At 39.2% G+C, this 27,514-nt stretch overlaps 1 protein-coding gene across 5 annotated transcripts in view; it reads right to left on the bottom strand.

Annotated features, from left to right (window-relative positions):
- Positions 1 to 27,514, bottom strand: part of ENOX1 (ecto-NOX disulfide-thiol exchanger 1) — a 365,352-nt gene that overhangs the window by 179,248 nt on the left and 158,590 nt on the right. The window contains exon 1 of one of the 5 annotated variants that reach the window (XM_058825016.1): positions 23,692 to 23,757. The exons of the other annotated variants lie outside the window; for them this stretch is intronic. The gene's annotated coding sequence lies outside the window, so the exon portion shown is untranslated. Of the gene's footprint in view, positions 1 to 23,691; positions 23,758 to 27,514 lie in introns of those variants that run through there. 5 annotated transcript variants of the gene reach the window in all.

The following is a 27,514-nucleotide window of genomic DNA, read 5'->3' as shown; positions in this document are numbered from 1 at the left end:
GGTGCAGAAAATGACATTGATGTTTCCTTGTGGATTGCTTTTATATATTTTTGTACATAGTTCATATTCATCTAATGAGCTAAAGAAACATCAGTGCAATGAAGGCAAACGGAAATGGTGAGCTTTAAAAAAGTTTTGACATTTCAAATGTTTTGAGGTCTATAATGTCATATTTCTTTGGTGATTTTTTTAAGAAAAGTGCGACAATCACTGTTGCAAGAAAGGACCCTTCCTAAGAACAAATATTTATGGGGTGTCACTGACAGTTAAAATAAGGTTTTGCAACATATATGTAGGTTAAGATAGACCATAAAACAATTTGCTAAGGTATGAATCAACTTTTGGCTTCCTATGTTGTAGTACCTTGAACAATATTTGCTTTCCCAGAAGAAATAATCTGGTTTCTACATATCAGTCATTCAAAAAGAGGACTCTCGACACGTCCTAGGGCTGTGTTTAGGAAGCATTATTTGCCCGTAAGAGTCACAGATCGCTAAGCAGATTTACGGGCTTGCAGAGAAGTTATCCTCGCTAATCTTTGCTTAAGAGTAAGTTGAGTCTGATACGACAGCTAAGCAGCTTTCGGAATTGTATCGAGTTCCGCTTCGCTGCTCATAGTGTCTTTCTTTCCTGCTAAATGATCAATCTCAATTTAGGCATTGGGGGCAAAGGAAAGATGAAAGAGGATGGAGAGAAGGCAGTACTAGTCTTCACTTGGCCCTCTGTAAAGCACAACAATTCCTGATCCACTGATGGTTTCTGTGTTGAACTGGGCCACAGAGAATTTCAAAAGCCTTGCATGAGGGGGCTTTGAACAGGGAGGGATTAACCACGTATATCACAGGCACTTGCAGGTAATAATGCAATACATTTACCATTAATACATTCAAAGCATCTAGGAGACTGCCTCATGACTGTGAAAGCCACTAAAAACTTAGATTATTTATAACTAAATATTTTACCTTCTTTCTTTAATTATTCTTGGGAACTTCTCTCTTACATATAGGGAATATGAAGCATCAAATTCTACATTCCTATCCCTAAGTATGCATAATTTGTAGAAAGAGAAAAAATGTTTCAGCACTGACTGATCTACAAATTGAATTACTGTGATCCTCTTTGTCAGGTAATGAAGCTCAGTTTGCTACTCTTAGCAAGAAATTTTTAAAAAATGGTGTTCATTTATAATTTTTAAAAGAATCCTGCTCCTTGTAAAAGAAAAATCAGTAATGCAAATAATCTCTCTACCCACAGCTGCCCGGGAAAGAAGTAGAGAATATAGAAGAAGCCTTCACACCTGGGGCAAACCTGAGTGCTCTCAGGACAGTGAAGATGCAACTCCCAAAGCTGAAAGTCCCCCCCAGTAATGCCTTGTCTCCAGCCTGAGAACTAGGACCAGCAAGAGTGCAACTGGTACTTTTGCAGTCTGTGCTAGCACACAGAGCTAGATTTAAATTACATACAGCACCACACGTTCTGGGTATCACACTCAGCCCTGGATTACATCTGGAAGAATATACAAAGCATGAGAAGCCAGTGTACCACATGCCCTCCACGTGATACTACACAAACATTTCACCTTGCCAGCAGTCTCTGACAGTATCAGTGCTGTCTCTGTCTGATGCTAACACAGACATGTCTGTCCCTCCAATGCTCACTGATCGACTACTCTGAGCGAACACGGGGAAGAGCTTTGGCAATGCCATTGCAAAACTTGAAACCACCACATCAGAAATTTTTGCAGAAATATCATCCTTTTTGTGACTATATAACACTGGAAATTTACTCTGCACAGTACAGCCATCAAGCATTCTAGCTGCATGTGTTCCTGCATCCCCACTGTCGCAGTGGTCCTGCCAGAGTCCTGCCCTGCCAGCTAGGGTTTGACATGCTGTGAAAAGAGACCTTGAAATCAGAGCTGCTGTGCAGCTCGACTTGCTGATAACTGATCTATATGAGATAGCATGACAAAATGTGAACAATGATGCCTGACATCCCACATGCTATCACATGCCAGAAATGTTTGGAGGGTGGAACAGAATGACATAAAAAGAAATTATGTGCAGCATACTTTTCTTTCCATGCTAGTTAAGTGACATTGTTTTGGCAGTTCAGTCTGATGCTGAAAGTACAGCATCCTATATATTTTCTATTTAGAAGAGATATACTAATCTGACAGGGGAAAGATTTGACTTCCTTTTATTCCAATTGAAGTTGCATATATTTAAATGCAAAGTACACATAATTTGGGCAACTGCTTGTAAATAATCTCATAGACTGAACCCCAGGCTATCACACTTGTTTCTTTAAACAAGGTAGAAGATTTCATTCTCTCCACCTGAATTTTCTCAGCTGATTGAAAGTAAACACATATTGAAGCAAGACTATATATAATTATGTTTTTTTCATTAAAGGAACAACTGATGAACACAGAGCTTTTTCCAAATCAGCAATTGAGAGCATTTTGTAGTCTTTCAGAGAGAAAAGTGGCTAAAGCACAGACATTGAAAAGTTTCATCTGCCAGGGATCAATTGTTGTGGGATACGGCTTGTGCACAGAAAAAGCTTTGCTTTCCTCTCCATTAGGGGTCTGTCTACTCTAAAAATTAGACCACAGAAAAGAGTGGAGGGGAAACAAGAAACAGTCTGCCTTGTCCCTAGAGAAAAAATGTTTAGCTTTCCTTGGCAGAACTTTTCCCCCCTTACATTTACCAGGTTTTAATTGTTTGGGGTTTGTTATGGTTGTTTCTTTCTTTTTTCCCCCCCTCAATTCTTTTCCAGCTCTACCCTCAGCCTGAGAAAAATCTAAAATTCCACCCAAGTGGCTATTCTCCTATTTAAACATACTAATGCCTTAGTAATGACTTTCTCACAAGCTTTTTTTTTAAAATGTGTTCCTCTCTCTGTTTTCCTGAGGAGTCCCTGTTCCTCTTTGCACCTGGAAGGAAACAAATGCTTCAAGATGCAGAACAGCCTGAGGGCTCCTCCTCAGCTGACACTGTCATTATATGGATGATGTGCCATCCCTGGCAGGGCTGTCATTTTATTTATTTTATTTGTTTTGCTTTTTTCTCAGCAGAAACAACAGCCATTTATGCCCTTGCCATGCACCTGCCTTTTTACCTGCATCCAAACATGCCACTAACAACACTGCAATGGATGGGCTGTGTACACTCTAACTCAGGAAGTGATTTGGTAAAATTAACATTTAGAAGCAGGCACCAGTAGTTATTTCACACATTATTAACTTATATTACAATTCAAATAAGCTTACAGCTGGCAAAAAAAGTCTCTTCTGTAAAGTGATCTCAAACATAATAGGCTTAATCAGAGATAAATTAAATTAGTCAGTCATGCATACTACAGCATATTAGCACTGAGTAGTTATTAAATACATTTTCTGTTATCAGTTGTGCAGGCAGTATTGTAGCAAACACAGTGCATGGGAAAACAGTAAATAAACTTTATGTTTGGGAGGCTACATGTTTGACATTTCCTAGGTTTTATCAAATGTTACATGATCTTTACCACTATAACTGCCACCAGGTTAAGTCCCCATAAATGATTCAACTTCACTCCCAGGCAATTAGCCAAAAGCAGAGCAGAGAGAACTAATGAATACCTAGACAGCAGATGTTCAGCGTGGTTTTGTGTTTTGGAGGGGATTTCTTCCATGCCAGTTTTTGGAAAGAAAAAAGCATGCATGGATGAGTCATAGCTGGTACACAATTGATAAAGAGGAGACAGGCAACATTTCTATTTGTTGTAAAATTAATCTTTGTATTTAGGGCTTTTCAAAATTTATTTCCTCCTTTGGTTTCACAACTACCGTTTGAAAAGGTCTTATAATTGTGTGCAAATATTGGAAGGCACTGCTGTTGCCTTGCTGCTATCATAACTTCCTTTTCTACTGCTGTTATAGCAGCCAGCAGCATCACTTCCATCTCCAGCTGAAAATTTGTGTGAAAAAGAATACAACACAGAATCGCTCACATGTGCTTTACATGAAGAATCATTACTTTTGTGACAGGATCCTAAACCCATATTTTTGTTCTCTCATCCATCTTTCAGAAACCCATCAGTACAGTACTTAGGAATATCATAACTTGCTGAGCCTGACCAGAAGACTTGGGAGCATATCTGACATTCTCTTACACTCTGCACATTTAAAACTCAATGTAAGGTGACAAGAACATTAAGCTGCCCACAGACCAAAATGTGAAACTAATCAGTATCTGTTCTGAGCCACAGGTACAATAATTGGAAAATTAAAGTGCCTGTGAACTGCTAGGGCTGGCTGCATCAAAAAGCAACACCTTGAAATGATTAATGAAGACAAATGTATGCAACTATTTCTATTGACAACAACTTCAGACAATTGTAGGCTAAAAAAATAACACTGTAGTTCTCATTTATTTTCTCTAAAGCTTGCCTCTTCCAAGAATCACTTGCTAGGAAATGTGTAGGCACTCACTGGTTAAGAAGTGTTTTAAGTGGGAGCTCCTTTAACTCAGATTTTGAAAACACAGCTTCTTTGCTGTGCTTCCTGTAACTATTGTCTGTGACAATTCTGGTACAGAGGATATCAGTCACGACAGAGGCATTCAACATCACACCCTTCACCTGAAAATGTTAATATGACCTGTAAAAGTAAAATGTCTCAACTAATGTGTGAAGGCAGTTCTCAACAGACCTCTTAAGAAAATCATTCACGGCAGTGCTGTTTCAAAATGTCCCTTTCTGTTTTACTGCTCCCATCACATCCATCAGTGGCATGGCCAGTCCACTGAACGAACGGGATGTCCTGAAGGGCACCATCATGGATGGGGCTATTGCCATGGCTCTGAACTGCACAAAGCAGGGGCTCTTAGGTGTGAAAGGGAGAGTGAGGCTAAAAAACCTCTTCCTGAAAAGTAAATGGTGTATACATACACACATACAACAATTAATGTGATTTTTTTCAGTTTTCTCCACCCTTTTAAAGTCCCAATAGTAAAAAATATAAATTCCTTCTGTTCTCTGAGACACTGGAGTTGTCCCAAGCAGAAAAAATGAAAGAGCATCTATTTTAAAATGGAACTTACTGAATCTTAATAAGAGAATCCTGACTCCCAGGATTTTGGTAGAATTCCCAAAGTCAAAGCATGTCACATGATTGAAGTCACACTGGATAGAAAAGTTAGCACTACAGGCAATGAGTATCAATTAAGTTTTGAAGAAGAAAGGCTTCACCACTTTGAAGGCAATCTAAAATACAAATGACCAGCCCTGCATTCAGAGCATGATATGACAATTCAATTATACGTATATTCGGAGGCTTGAAAATGCAACCAACTGTTGTGTCTTTATCGGGCATGAACACGTGTAGTAGTGCTGCCCGTGGAGCTGTATCCATTTCTGCTTTCTTTCCCCACACACTCAACCCCACCGTTTCTGAGCAAGACAGTGGTCAATCTGTTTCAGACAAGTGTTCTTCAGGCCAGGCTTTTAAGAAAAGCCATAAGAATGGTCTGCAGCAGACAAGCAGAACTTCCGCATGTCTGTTTATTTCCATTAGAATGGTGTTTTGGATGAAAACACACTTGCGATGATGCAGCTGTCCAAAGGCAGGATGTTCTCACACATTACATTTTCTGTCCTTTTCAGTTACCCATTATGAAAAATATAAAGTATTATTACATATTTATAGATGTATTTAAAGTACAGTTGGGAAAAAGAGACTGCGACAAAGAAAACTCCTTGTAAATACAGGTCTATATTCTAAATCTAGTCAGTAAAGGCAGCAGAGACAGGAAGTTTTTTAACAGCTAAAATATAGGAAATCTGGTTTGGTTCTGTAGCTCTTCCAAAAGTTTACTGCATGACCTTGGACAATGTCTGACATAAAACAGATAAACCTCTTTGTGATTTTAGAAACCATTAGATATGAGGAGAAACCTTGAGCCCCTGTGAGAAACACAGGACACACAGGATTTCCAAGCACAGGATTTCCAAGGATGCTGAGAACAGAATTTGTATGTGGTGGGCTGATAATTGGTCAGATGGCTGGACCTAGAGGGCTGTGATCAGCGGCACAAAGTCCAGCTGGGACAGGTCCCTTGTGATGATTGATACTAGGGTGAGTACTGCTCAGAATCTTCATTAATGACCTACATGATGGGGCAGAGTGCATCCTCAGCACATCTGCAGAAGATACAAAAGTGAGAGGAGTGACTGGTACGCCAAAATGTTGGTCTGCCATGCAGGGGGCCTTGGACAGGAACATTATGCAGTTCAAGTAAGGAAGATGTCAAGTCCTGCCCTTCAGGAGGAATAACCCCAGGTACCAGTGCATGCTGAGCCATAATATCTGGAAAGCAGTTTTACAGAAAAGGACACAGGGAACCTGTAGGACAGGTAATGTGTCCTTGCAACCAAGACAAACAGGCTCCTGAACTGCATAGGCCAGAGGATCACCAACAAATCAAAGAGGTCATTCTTTCCCTCTCTTAGCATTGGTGGGGCACAAATGAAGAGCTGAGCCTGGTACTGGCATCTCCAAGACAAGACATGGACATAATGGAGTGGGTCCAGCAAAAGGTCATAAAGGTGCTGAAGGGGTCTGGATTATCTTTGAAATAAGAAGGGGTTGAGAGAGTTGGGACTATTCAGCCTGGAGGAAAGGAGGCTAGGGAGTCTTACCCATATGTATAAATATTTGAGGGGGTGAGAAACACAGAAGATTGAACCAGGTTCTTCCCAGTGGCACCCAGAGACAGGACAAGACAAAAAAGACAAACTGAAACACAAAAAAATCCCTGTAAACATAAGAATTTTTAATTTTTTTTTTTACTTTAAGCACAGTCAAGTACTGAGGCAGGCCCAGAGGGGTTATGGCATCTCCACCCTTGCATATCTTTGACATTCAAGAGGCCATGGTCCTGCACAACATGCTGTAGCTGACATTGTTCTGACCAAAGGGTTGGACTTGATTTCTAGAGATGCCTGCCAGCCCTACCCTTCTGTGATTCTGTAAGACATAAAACATTTATTGAAATGAGGTCAAGTATTGAAAGTGGAAGTACTAGACCTTTGAATCATGGAGTCCAACTATTAACCCAGCACTAAGGCCACAACTAAACCATGTCACTAAGCACTACATCTACATGTCTTTTGAACACCTCCAGGGCAGGTGACCCAAACACCAGCCTGATCCAACACTTGACAAACCCTTCCATGAAGAAATTTTCCTAATATCCAATCTAAACCTCCCCTACTGCTTGTTACTTGGGAGAACAGACTGACTCCCACCTGGCTACATCCTTTCAGGCAGTTGTAAAGGGCCATAAGGTCCCCCTGAGCCTCCTCTTCTCCAGGCTGAACATCCCAAATACCTCAGCCATTCCTCATTACATCTGTGCTCCAGATCCTTCATCAGCATCACTGCCTCATCCAAATAAGTGGGTCTCTTTGTCACAGCAGGAGATCAAGTTGGTCAAGCAGGACCTGCCTTTCTTAAAACCATGCTGGCTGGGCCTGATTCCTGAGTTATCTTGTACCTGCTGGTTGATGGCATTCAAAGTGATCCGCTCCATGACCTTTCCCAGCAACAAGGTCAGGTTGACAGGCCTATTTTCCTTGGATTCTCCTTCCAGCCCTCTTGTAGATGGGCATCACATCTGCTGAACTCCAGTCAACAGGGAGCCCCAACAGTTAGCCAGGGCTGCTGGTAAATGGTGGGGAGTGCCCTGGTGAGCCCTTCCACCAGCTCCCTCAGTGCCCCTGGGTGGAGCCCAATGGGCCTCACACACCTGTGTGTGTCTGGGCGATGAGGAGGGCACTGACCATCCACCCTTGGACCCTGGGGCTTCATTCTGCTCCCTGCTCCTGCCCTCCACCTCAGAGGGCTGGGTACCCTGAGAACAGCTGATCTTGCTGTTAAAGCCTGAGGAAAGAAGGGATTAAGTACCTGAGGTCTTTTCTTCATCCTTTCTCACTGTTTCCACTGCATCCAATAAATGATGGTGATTCTCCTTAGCCTTCCTTTAGTTGCTGATGTATTTACAGAACCATCACCAAGAGGCTACAAGAGATGAGTGTACATATTGACCTCCTCCTGCACCCCTGGTTGCTGTCTATATCTTGGCCTACACCATTTCTTTACAGAAAACTAAACATAACAGAAGGACTCTCATCTTTTTTGTATTGATCCTCTAGTCCAAAAGAGACATGAAGAGCCCCATCCTCTCTTGTTTTCCCTGAAGTCTTGGGACAGCTGAAGAGGCACCATAGCACTTCTTTCACTTTACATGACAGTAAAAACATCTAGATTCTTCCTTTGCCCTGATAGCATGGGAGTAGAGAAACTCATGGTTTTTCCTGCTGAAATGCTTTATGTCCTGAATCTCTTTGGACTGGGATTATGAAAGAGAAGCCACAAGGCTTCTCTTCCCAGTACAGAGGGAGAACACTTAGCAGGCATCTCCCTTGCACACTTTGTGCAGATATTTACACAACATTATATATAAATATATATATATATACATACATATATATATATATATATAAAAGAGCAGACTGAGCCATTTAGAGAAAGAAGGAGAAAACTATGTGATGGAAGAAGGGTAAAACACAAAAATGAGGACGTAGTGAAGGCAGGTGTGAAGGGAAAAACATGAAAAGGGTATACTCAAAAGTAAATTGTGCAACCTGACACATCTCTCACTTAAAGGAAAACATAAAATAAGGAAAGATTAGACAGCTTTTGTCGCAGACATTTCTCCACAGAAATCCTTCCTTTCAGATTTCTGCATCTTCAGGAGGCCAGAGGCCCCCGAAGAGAAGGTAAACAATTATTATCAGCTGCTGTGGAATGCAATAGGATTCACCTTGATTGGCTCATTTTCTATGTTTATAATTAAGAGCCAATCATCAGTTCAAGCCAGGGGACTGAGTCCTTGGCCACAACTTTGTTGTGGGTTCTTTTCTATCTATTCTTAGCTTAGCTAGCAGCTCTGCAAACCTCTCTCTATATTCTATTTAGTATAACTATAATGTATTATATCATATATTAATAAATCAAGCCTTCTGATTCAAGAAATAAGATTCACCGTCTCTCTCTCACCAGCAGCGGCCCACTCAGGTCGCTGTAATAAGCTTTTATCACACTCTTTTCTGGAGCATTCACATGCCAAAGAGTTAGCTATTCTGACGTGCAATTTCATAAGGTCTGCCAGCACCAGATTACCAAAATTATAATGTACAAAGTTTAAACTACAAGTTTTAACTTGTAGTTAACTCCTTTTCAAAGCTCTGTAAAAAAGGGCATTTTCACAAGGACACAGTCACAACCTCCCAGCCATCAATGTCGTGGTTTCCATTAAGTAAAATATGAATAAAAATCTAATGACAGAAAAGGAAAATTTTGTTTCTCAAAATGCATTCTGAAGCTCACATCCCATCATCACTACAGCTCTAATGCCCAAGTCAGAGCTGAATAACAAGTAATAGATTAAAAAGCTCTGAATATGCACTTGATAGTCTCCTCTTCCATTACTCTGCTGCACTTTCTGCTCTTTTCCCATCGTTAGCATTGGATAAGACTTACAGGAAGAGATTCTTCTCTGACACAGCTATTGAAAACCCGATAGTCTGATTTCCATTATTTAGTTTGATTTCTGTCACCTCTGTGAATCCATTCTCACAGAAACATAGATTTCTTAACATCCATTACACAAATGCGACTTCATCATTATTCACAACCATAATACCATCTTCATTTTGCACCTGTTTCTTGTCTCCTAGCTAAAACCTCTTTTAAAGAATATCTTCACTCCTCACTCCTGAAATTTTTTCTTTACCCTAGAGCAGCATTTCTTCTTATTAGCTATGATATACCTTTCAAGATCACCCAAAACACTCCTCAAAACCTCCACATTTCCTGTTTTGTCTGACATGCCTCTGCTTTCAGATTAGAGAATTATAGACTACCCCAGGTTTCAGATAAGAAGCATTCAGTGAAGTACTGTATGACCACTGCAAAATAAAAAAAAAAAAAATCAGCTTTATAAACAGAGCCTGGACAGTTCACCAAAAGTATAATAAACATAGGTTCTCTTGCATAAGCAGTAAGTAACTGCCTTATGCATACAGGTTTTATTGCCTGCTTCCAATGAATTTATCTCATTTTCACTATCAATAAAAAATATGGATTTGGGGAAGCATAAAATGAGTTTAAGGATGAATTTTTGAAACTCTCATAAAATGATGGATCTACAAAGTAAATAAATTGATTTTGAATGCAATGAAATAGCGAACATTACTTGTTTTCTGCGAAGATGGAGATGGGCAGAGGTAAAGTCAGGATTCCCCCTAAAAGCCCTGTTTTTCAGTGGTTTCACAATTTGGCCTGCAGACTCTCACTGCAGACTACACTTGGCAAAGAGCACTTCAGCCTGGGAGTATCTTCTTGCCACAAATAATTTTCAAAACAAATTAAATCTGGGTCGTTTTTACGTAGTTAGCAGTGCAAAGGACATTTTCTGTGCTTGTTAGTGGTCTTCCAAAAAAAGGGCTTTGATTTTTAAAAATTTGAAACTTGGCAAATGATAAATCCATAGAACTGTGCAGTCAAATCACTTGGGGTATTCTGAAGGCAAACTCAGTTAAAAATAAACAAAGGGTTTGACTAATTAAATAAATTAAATAAATAATAATAAATAAACCCAAGGGTTTGACTTGTTATTTTTTAACAGAATGTTTACAGTTCTTTTTATATGTGAGGCTTCCAAAAGCTATTCCTGTTCTTCAAGAGAGAGGTAAAGAATGTTTTAGCACACTCTTTAGCATATAGCCCTTTAGCAATGCATAGGTTACAAAGGTGTATTGGAGAGATGACACCAGAGAAAAATAGCTCTCATCATCTCAGCCCATTGCTTTGCTAATCTGCATCGATAAACCGGTTTCAAGATTTTTCATTTTTAATCCTAAGAAAGGCACACTTTAATGTCTGTGTTTAGCTCACCCCTATTGTCCACCAGTGACTTCATGTGAATTGTCTTATGCTAAATGCAGAAAAAATCATGACAGAATTAATTCCCAGTTCTCACTAATCAGACTGGGATCTGAAAAGGAGATGCACATTCCTCTAACTACATCTTTAGTAGTATCAAAATACTGGCAAACAATGTTAGGCCACTGTTTATAGTTCTGTTACCCTGCTGACTTCAAAACCTCTAGTCTCTTCCACAGCTGCACAGACTTTATGTCTTCAGCACATTTGCATAGGTGACAATCACTTACACATAAAGAATACTTTGCTACTATGGCAGTAAAAAGGAAAGAAAACCCAGTTCCCTCTCCTGTCACTGCACTCTCCTATACACTCAGTAAGAACAAAAAGCCTGAAATTGCTGTAGACACTGAAGAAGAGTGGATGTAACTCTAAAGAAACAGGGAAAGGGCCTCAAACATATGCCATTTCACTGTTTGGCATGTGAAAACAAAGAGATATCCATACCTCCAGCTCTTGCATACAAAAGGTTGGCCCATTCCATATATATTAGTGCTGTCAACTGTCCCTTCCTCTCCCCTGCCTCTGTGGCAGAGGTAGCAGAAGAGGATATGCCTATATTCCATTTACCCAATACTCATCCTACCCATAGTATCACATAACCAGTATGGTTCAATCTAAAATGCCAACCCCTGTGCTGGGGCTTGACAGGTGTAAGCAGATGATCCCTCTTCTGTGGCTTCTCACTTCTCAGGCAGTGACCTCGGAGAATTACTCTTGAATTACCAAGCAATAATTCAATATTTTTGCAAATACCAGAGCACAGCCTGTCTGCAAGCCTGGAACTCTGGACCCTTTTGTAAGGCTGATTTTTTAACAAAGTGTAAAAATTCTGCTGTGACACAGAGAGCCTGCAGCTATGGAAAGAGTATCCATGTGCACCTGGGTTTGCATTTAGGTAGATGGATGGGCATGCACAAGGCTGGCTGTCATCAAGAGGAAAATCTGACACCAGAGAGGGCTCCAGCAGCTTGGAAAACCCACAACCACCACCAGACACCTGCAGTCCTTTAGATCAATCTGACTCTACAGTGCAAGTGTTGGAAAGGTGGGTGGGTGGGTGGATGGGAGTTTTGTGAGCTTCTGGAACAGCTCTTGGGTTCTGGGACAGCCTTGATGGCTAGAAGGACAGATGCACACGTGTTTCTGTGTCCTAGTGGATTCTCTGGTGGCTGGCAGTGGAATACCTAGTTGGTGCTTTTAAGGGTAAGAGCTGTTTCTCAGTACAGAAGCAAAATACTCTGAGGAGTATTTTGGAAGAGCTGGCAGTCATGCACTTTGAAAGAGTCAAGCTTCCAAAAGGATGTCTGTGACTTTTCAGTGCTTTTCAGTGTCACATGAAGGATTAATCTCTCCAGGGAGGTTGGACTGGATTAGGTGGTTTGTTCAGGGTTGGCAAGAGTGTTTTTGCAAACAGTGCCAAGGCTGAAATAAACTGGAGCACAGCTATACTGAAGTGAACTAAAATGCCCAGATATTCAGGAACTCCAACAGCATTCTGAGGTTTTTTACTTCAGTAACAATTTTCCCAAGGTTTAGGAGAAACAGCTTTAAGAACAGATCTTTCTTAATATTCTGTATAAAATAACAGCATTTATACATTATATTTTATAGCTAGACTGTATTGAGTTTTATTTAATACTTGTAACAGAAGGGGCTCATCTGGGAATGTGTTCTGTTGTTATGAGAAACGGTACAAACACAGGAGAAATCACGTGAAATGCGTGGAATTACAGAGGTGACATCTGAACAGTCAAACAAGGGCTCTTCACGGCCTTCAGAGACTATAATTTTTTATATAGTTACTCTGTTTTAAAAAAAAATAATTCATCATTAATGTGTGATTTGGTGCAGGATATTTACAGATGCATTAATTAGTGGGAATAATTGATCTAAGTTTGTAGAATAATAAGTTTGTAGCACAATCTTCAAAGAGGTGCCCATAACCTGCAAATCTCAAACTTCAGAGCTGATATGTGGAAGTTAAACACCTGCAGAAGGCAGGAAATAGTGCTTTGGGCAGTTAGTTTTGGTGTTCATATATTCATATGAACTGTAAAATGAGAACAGACAACTAAAAATATCTTAATAAGGCACAGTGCCAAAAACAATGGACAGAAACATTTTTCTGCTGAGATTACTCTGCAGCAATTTAAAAGGAATAGCTTAAAAAGTAGAAAGAAGCTAATGACTGCAGGCAAGTTACGTTGCAAATGTGCTTTTCCTTAGCAAGCTGTCACTGTGTACAGAGGTGAAATATAAACCTGTAAGTAAAGAAAATACATGACTATATTTTAAAATATTATGTTTATATTTTATTATGTCCTATTTTTCAAATGCTGTTAAAATTATCAAGCATAAAACTAATATTTATTCCTCTATTATAAGCACCAAGCTACACTGCAAACTCAGGACTTACAGCTATACAAACACATCTTATTTATGTACACAAGAAGAAATATGTCTTGTTGGGAATTCAGCCCAAGTGTGTGGTCATCAAGCTTTAAATCATAGACTAACATGAAAATGCAAGTAAAACATTTACTCTTCTATTATTACTATTATTATTTCTTAAATTGTTTTTCAGTTGCCTTTTTTTTCTCACTTTCAATATTCTGCCGCTTGTAGAGGTGCACTGGTTTGTCCTCAATTATTTTTTAAAGTAAATAAATAAAAAGAAAACTCACTCTTGAAGTGGTGATTTGTTAGGAAAAGACAGAATATACCCTAGAGAACCAGACTGCAGAATATTTGCCTTCTTTATAATGAAGCTCCAGATCCTAGGCATTTGCAATTACAGTCCCTTCCACAGCAGGAACTGCTGTTGTTATTGATACCTTTTATAGTCCATGTCATGTAGAGAGGCTCCCAGAAGGTTTGGTATTTTAAGAGCAAAGCAGGCTGGATTGAAAATGGAAGCAGGTTGAAAAGCCTGACATTTCTTCTAGTCTCCCCTTAGAAACAGCTTCCAGTACATCGAGATATGAAGAACAAAGGAAAGTAAGTTATGACACTGACCTGGTTTAAACTGATAAAAACTGAAAATATGAATTCTATTCTTTCCCCTTGAATGTCAATGAAAGAAACCTATACATAAAATGTTCACCTTAAACAACATACATATTTTTGATTGACTAATCCTGTAGATCTGTAGCTGTAGTTCAGAGCTTCACCAGCCACAAGGGCTGAAGGTTTCTGTTTGAGATGTCTGCCTCAGGCTCTACTCCCTCACCTATCCCTCTCCCATCACCCTGCTACCAGAAGATCAAAAATTAAAATCAACTTGTGCTAGTTCATCTAAACAACTGGGTTGTTTCTAAGAACATGGTTGACACAGATATTCTGTGTAATTTTTTTTTAAAACATTCTATAGTCCCCAGGAAAATACACATATTGAGCAGGGTCAAGCAAGGCTGAATTTGTGAGGGCTGATTCAACCAGGTCTGCATAATGGTTATTGCCTGTCCTCAGCAGAGAATTCACACAACCCCATACATCCAACCTCTGGTAGCACCAAATTCTCTGTAGATGATGCCTGCACTCGAGCGTAGCTCAGCCCATGAAACTCCAGCCCCCCAAGCTGTGCCTTCACACGTTTAACTGACCTTATTCCAGGACCTCTCCTGCTGATCCTGGGCTCTATCTGTAAGACTACAAAGGACCTTTTTCTTTGTGCCCACTCTTTACCCTGAAGTAATGTCCTATTCCCATAGGAGAAGAGAAAGCTCCAGAGAGGATTCATGTGCCCTACCTTTTGCCTCCTAGAAAGGAAGACATTAGGATCTGGAATAGACTGTTTGGAGTCAATGGAAAAAAGAGGTTTTTCATGAGGGCTAACTGATCTTAGACACTATATTTTAGCTATATCTGCTGTTACCTGTGTGTTTGATGATGGTATGAGCTGTGCCTGGAAAGGTTTATTTCTCTGCAGAGGATACAGAGGAAGCTCTGAGAGGCTGGTTCAAATGTCAATGTCTATGTTTCAGTTGACTCAAAAAGGATAAACTAAACTTACCCATTCTGATTTTGTGCAAAGAAGTAAACAGTGGACAGAAAAGATACCAAGGCGAATAAAAGATGTAGGAAGAGACAAAGAAAAAAAGGGACAGAATGTGGGGAGAAAACATATGAGTGGCAGAGTTACCATCAGCTTGGAAGGTATAAAAGTCAAACTAGTCTGTAAGTAATGGTTACATGTCTCTCTTCAGAAGGTGGAATCGATCCCAGGAAGCTTCATTTCTCACATTCCTTGGTTTTAACAAAACACCTCTGAAATTCACAAGGAAAATTACTGTCTTAGCCCTCTTTTAATTTCTGGTGTCCACAGAGGGCTGGCAGCTTATTATTATCTTCAGTTGTTCAACTAACTCAGATGGGAGAGGTATGAACTATGAACCCAGACATCTTAACCTGCAGTTAGCCTATGAGTGGTAGCATGTAAGATACCATTTCTGGTTTCTTATTTTTAAAAGAAAAAAAACACTATTGGACTCTAAAGTCAGACTCTCGGGAGGCAAGCAGTATCCCAATTTAGGCATTTTTTATTATATCTGCTTTAAACAGGATACAGATTAGGCACGGGACTCTACATTAATGTTTGCCTCATTCAGCAGTTCAGTATTGGTTATTTTTATTGACTAGGTTTAGGGTGAAAAGTGAAGATGACTTTATTCCCTTGCAGGACTCACAGTTGCAGAAGGCTGAAGATATTTTAGGAGTAGAAGGTGGAATTAGAGAAAAAAGGCCATATGTAGAGGCAGTGGGATTTCAGTGGTGAGAGCCAATTTCTTCATTTGCCAGTTATAAATTATTTTGGGAGCACTGGATGAGCTATGCTAATCAGACAACTTCATTTTGGGTTGGAGGTGACATGGCAGGAGCACAGCTATAGATTGAAATCATTATCCATTGTGTCTAGAACATATAAAATGCTATGAAATATCCTGAAAAATCAATATCCCAGCCTGGACACTAAAAAATAGGTCAATGTATTTGATAAAGCTCAATTGGGACAAATATCTCTTGGGAAATTCAGCTTTCCCATTAACCTCAGGGATGGTTAATTTCCAGATGATTGAAACTGGTTTAAACCTGTTAACCATGCTTCTACTTCCCAAAAAACATAAAATCTTGCCTTTGTTCCATTCTTTTTCTTCTGTGCCTGATCTGACAATGATTTTTTTAAAGCAGGACCTTTCTATCTCAACAGCAGTTACCACCTCTCCTATTGCTTAATATATTTTGCTAATCAATATCCGTAAGACATTATGAGTGTGGTTCATCTTACTGAACACTGGACATTTGCAAAGCAGGTATTTAACATCTGAGGCTGTTTTTACAGGCACAAGAGAGAAATGGATGGGTTTTGGCAGCTGGTTCCTCTGACCTATTTTAGACATGCCTGTTTCTCTTGTCTAGCTATACCACCTTCAGGCAAGTACCACTGCTGTACACATCTGCATTGGAGAGGTTCAAATGCCAGCAAAACAAAATCCACCTGCCACTTAACCTTTCAAACAGAGAGTCCAAAATAACTAAAAGTGAGTGTACATAAAAGAAAATTTCTCTCAACATTTTTAACATTTTCATACACCTTACAGTTTTCATTCCTTTTTCCATGTTGTCCTTATCTTGGACAGATTTAGGATATTGAACATGCACAGATAAGCCTCCATGACTACCTACTTTGACAGATACACAGATAAGAATGTACTGTTAAAGTGATTTAGCAAGGTTGAGGTATTTAGGAACAGCTTTAAAGGTGCTTCGAAAGTGGTTTAGTGCTACAAAGGCATCATTAAAGCATTTATAGTTTTTTCTGCTTCTAAAGGGGGCCTGGGTGGAAAAGAAAGAAAGGAAACAAGGAAGAAAGAAAGGTGATCCAAGTATAAAACCTTGGCATTAACTCAGTGCCAAAAATAGCAAAAGAAGCATAGGAGTATCCTCAGAATACTGTTTTGATTTGGCAGTACCTCAATTTTTTTAAAGTTCCCTCTAAGGATATATAAATGCTGAATGTTCTCAAACTTTCACTTTACCTTCTGATTGAAGAAGGTCTCTTACTTCTTTTTTCAGGCAGTAATCTGCTGCGAGAGCTACAGGTGGGACAGTTACAGACAGACTTATAAAGGAGCCTTTCACCCAGCACCTACTTTTGCACTGTACTTTTTATTGAGACAGCATTTCAAGCAGAGAACTCTGTACAATGCAAAACTAAGAGGAGACATTCCTTTGTTTCGGCTGAACAGCACCCTCGTGGCTTCTCTTGCTGCAAGACCTCTGCAAAGAGCTGCCATAAAGCTGATATAGAGCCATAAAGCCCCCATAGCCTGAAAACTGGGTACATTTTACACACAATATAAATGTTTAGAAAGTGCTGGTCTGAATGATGGAAATTTTATTTCATATATTCATTGTATGTTTTTAAGCTCTATGGCAGAAGTCTTTGCTCAGATAAGAAGGGAAAGACCGCTGGCAAACTGGAAATAATTTAAATTTTCTGATATAATATCTTTAATTTTAGTTCACAGCAAATCTTCTGCTTAGCTGAAGATGAATCAGGTACTAAATACAACTACCTACACAGCTACTGCTTGTGAACACCAAGGGTCTTTACTTCCTAAAGACACTTCCATCAGATTGTAGAAAATGGCTTTTTAATAGTATCTTTTTAATTCTCATAGAAGTATCCAACTTGTATGCACTTAGAAACTGCTCTTCCATTTATGATAATTGAATCAGTAACTGCAGGTGTCTTATACTCTGTTACAAGTTTATAAAATTTTTGTTAAAATTTTGCAGAAGTCAAATTCTAATCTAATCATTGTCAAATTCTTAACTACAAAAGATTCAGTAAAACGATGTAAAATCTTTTGAGTTAAAGCTGAAATACATTTAAAATTTTAAAAATGCTTCTCCCTGCAGTGAAAAATAAATTTGAGTGCCATAAGGCTTCATTGTGCTAATTTCTGGCTATGCAAACATGATGCATAAAAGGTACTCACAGGAGAAAAGGATCTTGTGTGTCACTGAACTGTAGTCACTAAATGTGTGATGGATGGTCAAGATTTCTGCATTTTCTCTGAATCTAGCCTAACTAACCACATGGTGATGGAAGAGTCAATATTTATTTTTACAGGCTACCAGGAGTCATATAGTGACGCATATACAGAAATACACTTAGAATTTTTTTTCACCATGAAAGTAGGGCAAAATTCTATTTTTGTTTTGATGACAGAAGGGAGTTAATAATTTTTTTTCTATAACATTGCAGAAAAAAGGTACAGCTACAGTCCATAAAAGTTTTATGAGTACTCTTATTTACACTGTGCTTAAAAAGAAACATCTGTGACTGCTTTATAGTTTCTTTGTTTGCAGACAAAATTTATCTGATTTACAAGTTCCTTCTGAAAAGCAGCTGAAACAGAAAATTCACCACAGCATTGTTTTCCACATTTGGCCTTTTGTAATACACACCTTGTCAGGCTACAACAACTGAGGAGGATCACAGTTCTTCAACAGCATTAGGGAAAAGTATGGAAGCAAGTTTTAAAATGTAAGACAATTGATTTCCTTAAAACAGCTGGCAGTAAAATAATTACTTACTTGTTCAATGGCTGCAGTTCCTAAAGAAATATTGCGCGACTAACTCCTCAGTTACTGTGCCAGAGCCTCAGGACGAGCACTGCCCACTGCAGTGAAGTCCTTCATGCTTTTGTGTTTCTAAACCGGCAGTGTACAAAGCTGGATTAACCACACCATCCACACAAAATCCAAGCATCATCCAGCTCCAGCTCACTGCAGAACTGAACCAAGAGGCCACAGAGGATACATGTGAAAGAAAGAACCGCACCTGCTCTGCACAGGTGAAAGAACCGCACCTGCTCTGCAAACAAGGCAGACTTCTGCACATCTGTGCAGGTACAGCCATGCACATACATACCCATACACTAGAGCTTGCAGCTTCCCAGCAGAAAATCCCTGCTAGAAATGCTATTTAAATTGTGTCAGTGCGGCAGCTGGGCCCCACTTCAGCTCTCTCTTTGATACAGTAACATACTAACAGGGAAATGGAACAGCTCCACTGCAATGGATTTGTACCACCAGGCACATTTCTGACAGAAAATACTCAAGCAGGTTGAAACCTCATCAAACTTCCTCCTTGATTCTGGGGTTGTACCAACCAGCTTACAGCCTATTCCGAATTATGAAAAAGGTACTTCATGTTTTGTTCTTCATTTGCCAAATTTACCCATTTTTAAGAGAGGGTGGGGACATGTTGCAAAATTTCAAGATGCCAGGAAAGCTTATGAACAAGAAGCACCACATGATGACAGATGTATTTTCAAGAAAGATGTGACATTCAGAGTAAAAGGGCAACACAGGTTGGGGAAGAAATAAATGTAAGATGGCAGAGCTCATCTTTGTATTTAGATGAGCAGTCAAATCTGAGGCTTGGAAGCCACAGGGGATGGATGACATTAGGTCTGCTGCCCTGTAAAAATGATAGTGAGATTTTTTTATAGTTCTGGTGTATAATGTTTCTGCAAGAGAGCAGGTATATATACAGCCCCAAAAACCTGAAGGCTGCTCTGAGATGAGTGAGATGTGTTTCAGTCACTCACTTGCATATCACTGGACAATCTGGAAGGCCAAAAATTGACAGCTGTGCAGTTCTTGAGGGGTTTCAGAGGAGCAAAGCTGAGAGGCTCTGTACATTGCAATGGATGTTGCTCAAGCCTGGGGCTGTGCTGCTGTGTTCCAGGATGCCCACAGGGATGTTACAACTACAAAGTGACCTCAGCAGCAAGGGACATGAACTTTTCTCTCAGTACTCAGCCAGTTTTTCAATGGATTTTGACGGGGAGTCCCAATTAATAAAATCATATATCACCATTAAGTATGGTTCAATATCTTTATTTGAAGATTTCAGTGCAATTGGTTTTTTCCTGCCAACTGGCTTCAGTTCAGAGTTCTCTTTACTTTTCTATTGATCTTTCCTCCTGTTGAAGAAGCCTTTATTCATCCCAATTAATGCAAACTGGGTTAAAAACTTTTCATGCTTCTGGTATTAGTGGTAGCATGTACCATGTTTTAATTAGGACAATATCCCTGGGCAATTCAGGAATTTGTGCACCTGCATCTTGAAAATGGAATCATCTACCCTTGCCTGCCCCTAGAAATCTTCAGTTTCCTGGGATGTATGTGATTCAGTCTAGCCTTACCAGGAGAGTTTTGGAACAAGGTGGGTTTTGCTTGGCCACCAGGTCTCTGTAATGGAGTGAAAAAGCATGACATCTGAGTTCCTCAGTTCTCCACTTCTTGTCCAGGAAACATGGAAATCCTGCTGCAGATTACAGCACTACAGCCCCAACTCCTGACAGAATTTATGTTCTCAGTTGGACTGAGGATCACTACTCCTAATGCTGCTCAAACTCCAGGTCTCATAGGTGAAATATTTCCAGTTCACCAAATTGACATTTTCTAGGTTGGTTGAAAAACTTCTGGAAGTTCTAACAGTAAACAGAAACTGTGTGAGTCCAGTTTGCCCACTGGTGTCCTTCCCAGCCTCATGCTTCACCCTGCCTTGGCTGTGCAATAGCCACTGCATTGCACACAACACAGGGGGATTTGGGGTTTGTAAACAGAACATTGAGAACCACTCTACTGAAAGGTGAAAAGGAATAAAGAGCTCATGTTTAGAGATGCTGACTGCTGTGCTAACACAAGTAAAAATATAAGGGGGGAAAAAGCCCTTTATTTTTATTGTTAGCATTTGAAGATAGCATTCTGAATACACTCTGGGATTATATCTCCTGAGTCAAATAGCACTGTATTTACCAACACTTCTCAGAGAAGAACAGCCTTTTAAGTGATGCTTAGCAACAGCATTCTCCATTCTATTCTATTAGTTTTAACACTTCCATGTTTGTTTTTCATTTTGAGTGAAAAAATACCCAAGAAAAATTTCATTCATGCTCCGAACACCAGTATGTTCAGATGGATGGCACTAGGCATAGGAAGCCCTTCTGTAACTGACTTTGCACTCAAAATCTGTCTGGACCAAAACTCCAACCCTCCCAAAACCACCACTGATGTCAGTCACCTTTATATGGATTTGATTTTCAGTCCTCTATCAGCTTACACTGTCCAGAAACCGTCAGACTGAAGGATGGGCAATCACCTTGCAAAGACCAGGATGAACCACAGCCCATGAGAAGCCATGCATCCATGTTTTCCACAGAAGCAGACAGAGCTATGCTGATCAAAGTCTCATAGGAAGGATTAGGTGTGCACCAGAATTCAGAAACAGAACAAGGAACATGAAGTTTAATATTGCCAAGAAGAGATAGGGGGCATGTCCAGGAGATTATTCTGTACCATTTCACATCACACTGGATGGGAGTGAGGGATTCTCTGGCTTCCTGGAAGAGGAGCAGGGGTTTTGGCAGAGGAAATGTGGCAGGAGGAAGCCACTTGCCTTTGTTCATTGTCAGCCAGGGTCTGCAGGAGCATTTGCATGTAAATCATTCCTTCTTTTGTACACTTTTTTTTATTAATATAGTTACTATTACTGTTCATTTTCTTATCTCACCGCTGTTTCCAGTAAACTGATCTTATCTCAACCCATGAACTTCACTTTTGTACCTCCAGTTGTCAGCTGTGGTTCTCAACAGTAAAGCCAAAATTCCTTCTCCCTTGCAGTTTCAAATACCTTAATTTCTATTCCTTACTATATAACTGGACCTGTGTTACTACAAGTCATGTCTATTTGGACTGCCATGTGAGTTTGTTGAGTGTTTTAACACAATTCTCTACCAGATAAATAAAAAAATTTTTTAAAAATCAGCTACTTTGATCAGGACTAAACCATGAAATCAGAGTTCACACATCATACTTAACCTAAATAAAGAATTCATGGGAAACAGAATCTTGCTATCATAATATTTATTGGAAAGGTATACAGAAAGAAAAAATCCATACATGCTTCTCAGGAAAGCATAATTTCCCAATGGATACTGCTCTATTCGACTTGAATATAAACTAACACTCAAGATTCTAATAGCACTTGGCAAGCTGCAGACACATCATTTTTTAACTTAGGCTCACATTTGAATTACCTGGACTTAGATTTCCAATGTGACCTTTTCAGGGCTTTATTTAGGAACAAAAAGAGTTCTCACTGGAGAGAGAAGAGGCTTTTTAGAGAACAAGATGTATCGCAGAAGGTAGAGGCTAAAATAGGAGCTGCTGCTAGTCCAGATTTAAATAAAACAATGACTGTGCACATAAGATTTGTTGCTTTCAGTTGACAAAAGGGAATATAATATTAATTTTTTTTTACATTTAAATCAAAATTTGTGATCTTTTGTACCATGTTTTCAAGTATGTATTTATTCACCCTGTGCCTGAAGCTTATAAAATGCAGGAACATGGTGGTTTTTCTGCCTGAAATAATGGACACACTGAAGATGCACGTGACAAACAGAACAATTGTATTTGTGTCCTCAGCTCTGCAAGGAGTTCTGTACCAAAGAATATAAACAATGAAAGCCAATGCATTTCTCACTTCTCAAGACAGACCCTGCACTCTTAATGACCATCTAAAATTCCAGCATATTAGGATCATATTAGATGTTTATTTTTCTTTTCCCATAGGTCTGCTGATAGGAGAAGTGCACAAAATCTGACTTGCAAAGTGCAACTATCCTGTTCTGCTGTGTAATCACATTTATACTGGAGCTATAGACTGGTTTTGTTCCTCTTTTCCTTTATCCTTTCTAGCTGCATGGCCTAGCTTTTACACTGCCTTTTCACTGCTGAGTTTAGAAACATACAACAGGAAATCTCAACTGCATATTTACACAGAAAAAAAGTGGAAATCATGGAGGAGCCAAAAAGAGTTTTGAGTCTTTTTGTGGCGTGCTCAAAGACACAAGTGGAGAAGAAAGCCAAAATAGATATGCTATCTAATTGCTAAATATTTACTTAATGCAATCATCATTTATTGAGGAAGAACAAGAGTCCAAATATTTATGAAAGATGATAGCATTAGTTACTATAGATGGGGTTTAACACTAATTCGGGGGAAGAAGACTGCTATGACAGATAAAGATTAGTTTATGTTATTCAAACTGATTATGCCCTTAATTTTCCCCAAAAACATAGCTCAAAATCCACCACAGAATTAAACAGCTCTTTCTCTGAGCTAGCACCTTCCCTGTAGTCCTTCTTCTGCCTGTTTCATTTATGGATGCAATGCCTGAGTGCGTGGTCCAACATTCAAAATGTGTCATTCTGATGCAAATTACAGAAGACAGGGTAACACAATCTTTGCTCTTCTCTACCATTAGAGGCATGTCAAAAGCACAGAAAGAAGTTTTATCCCTACAACCACCTGTAAAAGCCTGAAAACCACTCTACACCGAGGTAGAGCAAGGAGGGATAGTAATGGGAGAAGATACCTCTCCTCTCTGTGCACCTCAAGGGCTCCAGTCAAAAAGCCATGCAGGCAATTAAGTCATCATCCTCTGAAAGGGGCTGAATGATCCTTAAGGCTTTGTAATTAGATTTTTCAATTTTGAATATCGTGATTGAGAAGGGAATATTGGTATTACCGTCTTATAGCAAAAGTTCTGTACCTTCTTGGTGATTTCTCATGGGAATATCCTTGCAGCACTGACAACTACTTCTTCACAGCACAGCCAACAAACTGCAGCTCCCTTCTCAATCAGCTGACCCACTCTTTTATAGCACTCATCCTCATTGGACACAGCTGTGGCCTGTTAAGGGCAGGCCTGCTCCTAATCTTTGGTAATTAGTACAGCTGCAACTCCTCAGGGGTGAGATTACCTTCTGCACTATCTTTATTTTCTTACATTCTATCCCCCCACAAATTGGAGTAGGTGGACTACTCACAACATAAGGATATAATTCATACGTATAACACAGAAAAACTTTGGACAATGAAGGAAAGCTACCAGCATCTGCTCAGAGTGGCTGCAGGAATTAGTGAACATGACAATTACCGGATGCCTAGAAAACATTAATTTTATCCCATCTAATGGATCTAATTTATATGAAGTGTATTCAAAACATCACTTAAGGTTATTACCACATCTCTGAAATCATTTCATTCAACTGAATAACTGAAACACTTTATGCACCTTTTATTAATGCATAAACATGATTAACTTGCACTTTATCCATCTGAAATATTAAAATGTTAAAAGAAGTAGAAAAGCAGAAAATTACTGGACATTTCCTGGTTGTTGCTGAGTGAGACAGGCAGGTAGAATGAACCGTAACCAACCTGTGACCCTTCCCTTCAATACTAATGTCACTAATAAAATCCGATGTCAATCAGGAGCCCCCATCAAAACAGCATGATCACTTGTCATCAGTCCCTTAGACCTACATAATAATCTGAAAATTGAATAGAAAAGAAGTGTTTTGTTGAAGATTGTCTCAACAAAATGACTGCCGTTATATTCAGCTTATACAACTAATGCTGCATCTGCTTTAGGTTGACTACAGTTGGATTAAATTTAGATCTAACATGAGGTACATACTGCTATACAGTCACCTCCAGCTGAGATTCCATGCAATGTTGTTAGAAATACATTATTTTTTTCAAAGATGCAGTGTGAAAGCAATTTTTTAATGCTCTAGTACAACGAAAATGTCTCTTTCCTTTCCCAATAATATTTTCCAACACTGTGGCAACATGAATTACATAAAACCTCTCTGGGCCAGAAAAGAGTGCTTGAATAATAAGCAGTACAAACTCAAGAATTCTGCTTCAGATCATTAAAAGAAACAAAAAAGATGCTTTTTTCTGAATGGCTTAACTAGGTAAAGAAAGACAAATGACATGGCAGGAGAGAGGGAAAAAACTTGAAGTAAAAGAGATTATTTTAAATAATCTGAAGACAAAGAGGATAGATTAAATTGAAGTTTATACTAGTATTAATGGGGCCATGATAAGGCTTTAAGCAGGTCTGCGCTGTCCCATCTGGAGGGACTGTGTTTACACTGTTTCCACTTCTGTAAGCTTTTAACTAGCTCCTTGTTTGATTGCATCTAATTGCTTTATGATTTATTGCTTTTACTTACTGTTGCTTCAGTTCTTGCATGGTTTTCATTACATGATATACTCATATCTATAAGAAAACTGTTCATCAGCAGATCACATGGATTTGTTAGTAGCCTACGTAAGTTCTTTTCTCACAAAATAAATACATGTAAATTATGCATGCTGCTTTGTTGCTGTAGAACTGTCCAGACTGGAGACACTTAGATCCTCCCAAGTTGCTAAGAAAGAGCAGACCCTGTGGTGAACTGAGAGGGGAGCTCAGCAGACACAGACTCAGCTTCCTCAGCCTCACTGAGCTGGGGCACCCCTCATGCAGACGGCATGTAGCAGACAAGTTCTCCCATTGACATCCCCATTGATGGTGGTGGGGTAGATGTGGCAGTCACTAGACGGTGTCAGAAAATGAGTGCAGTCTTGTGTCAACTACTCTATTAATATCTACAAGCAGAATAGCAGGTGGTTAACCCTGTTTGTATAGCAGGAGACGTGAGGGGAGCGTTTCTCCTGCTGGCTGACAGCATGGCTGAGATCCCCTTGCAGCACACATCCTCTGAATTCTGTCCAAGCATTGCACCATTGTCTTTGCAGCACAGACTTTGCTTTAAAAGTCATCTTCTGGCACTCAATTTGCAGAATAGCTGGCTGTTTGGCACCCTCTGCACCAGATGTTATCTTGTAAACTCAGTGAACAGATGCCTGTTCCATTCTCACAATAAAAGAATAATCAGAGTTACCACTTAATTCTGTGATTCGAAGTTAACGATATTTAAGATTTATAAATATGCAACAGAAGCATGTTAATTCTGTAATAGTACTGAAAAAAGGCATGTAGCTCAGGAATGAGACAAATATTTCATAAATATGCCTAACAATAAGGATTTAATTTATTAGCAGTTTTGGCAGAGCAACTGCAAAGAAGATTGCAGTTTTGAAGCACGTTTGTCATTTGACAAAGGGGAGGCTGTTACTCAATATAATAACAATACTAGGTTTATTTTCTTTTAACTATTCAAAAAATACCTGCCTGAAAAATTCTCCAGATCAGACTGTTTGCTTCTAATCTTAAGGTGGATTTCACACCATACTTAAGAGACCAGGCACCTATTATATTTATCAGGCCAGTTATGGCTTCACAGTAATCAGAAGTTTCATGGAAGAAGCTCTCAGAGCCCTGTTTCATAGACGGATGACTAGGGCACTTCATATGCCTTTTTTGACTCCTCCACCATGGCTACTTCAATCCCAAGTGTGATAGATGGAAAAAACTAGGCATCAAAACAGCAGAGGGTTAAATTAATCATAAATCATTGCACTCCATCAATTTATGCATTTATCCTATTCTGTGCATCTAAAGTTGAATGAAATGCCTGGAGGTTTTTGGTTGAGCAAACTGAAGTAATGAAAACAATTTCCTAAATAAAATATAAGCATTGTCAAGAGGTCATAAATAGAAGTCCAGCAAGATGCGTTTCCATCTCAAAAGGAGCAGAAAATTGGTTCCTTCAGACCCACAATCAAATGCACCAATAAGTGAACTTTTGCCTATTGAAACAGAAAAACAGAGCACTGCAAAATGTAATAATCCTGCAAGTTAAAAAGGTTTTATATCATAACCACGGCTGTGACCACAAGGTTAGCGAGACAATTTATATAAACCACACCAGCTTGTTCATCATCCCTCAACAACATATTCATTCAAGACCAGCCCCTGATTTTGTTTCCCATGAAATCAAATGCTGAAAATCAGTTATCAAATATGCCAATTTTAAAGAATTTACCATCCCCTCAAACTTGTATTTCCCTCCCTTACTTTTGGCAGCTTCTCTTCTATTGAAAATAATAAAATAAAGGAGACAATGAAATATTCACCCTGAGTATTAAAGCTCAGAGAACAACTACTGGAAAGAGCCAAGTCTTTTTAAATATTTTTTTAACTAGTGCATAAGAAAACTCAAAATATCAGGTGCAGTAGTAGAAAAGAGCTGGTAAGAAAAGGTACATATAAGAAGATCAAGAGGAAAAAATGTATCTCTACTTAATGATATTGGTCTAGCATCTTAAACCAAAACTGCATAATACCTGCCATTTTTTAACATCCATGTCATTGACACTAATTTGCTCAGGAAGGAAAAGATAAGGGCAAGTGGTGAAGTACTGCAGTAAGGCTTGAAGCCGTGTTAAAAATAGGAAGAACCAAAGATCAACAGGAACAGATGTGTAGAGTGAAATAGTTACTGATGAAGACCACACATGATCCAAACTTCTTAATTTTTTTCATTCTTCTTCTTTTTTAAATTTAATTCGAACTCATTCCAGTTTATTCCCATTGGCCCAATGTCTGAGAATAGGATACCCAAGCTGAATTTGAG

The sequence above is a fragment of the Ammospiza caudacuta genome, chromosome 2, assembly GCF_027887145.1.
Source record: "Ammospiza caudacuta isolate bAmmCau1 chromosome 2, bAmmCau1.pri, whole genome shotgun sequence".
Lineage (NCBI taxonomy): Eukaryota > Metazoa > Chordata > Aves > Passeriformes > Passerellidae > Ammospiza > Ammospiza caudacuta.
This window is presented reverse-complemented; position numbering and strand designations above follow the sequence as displayed.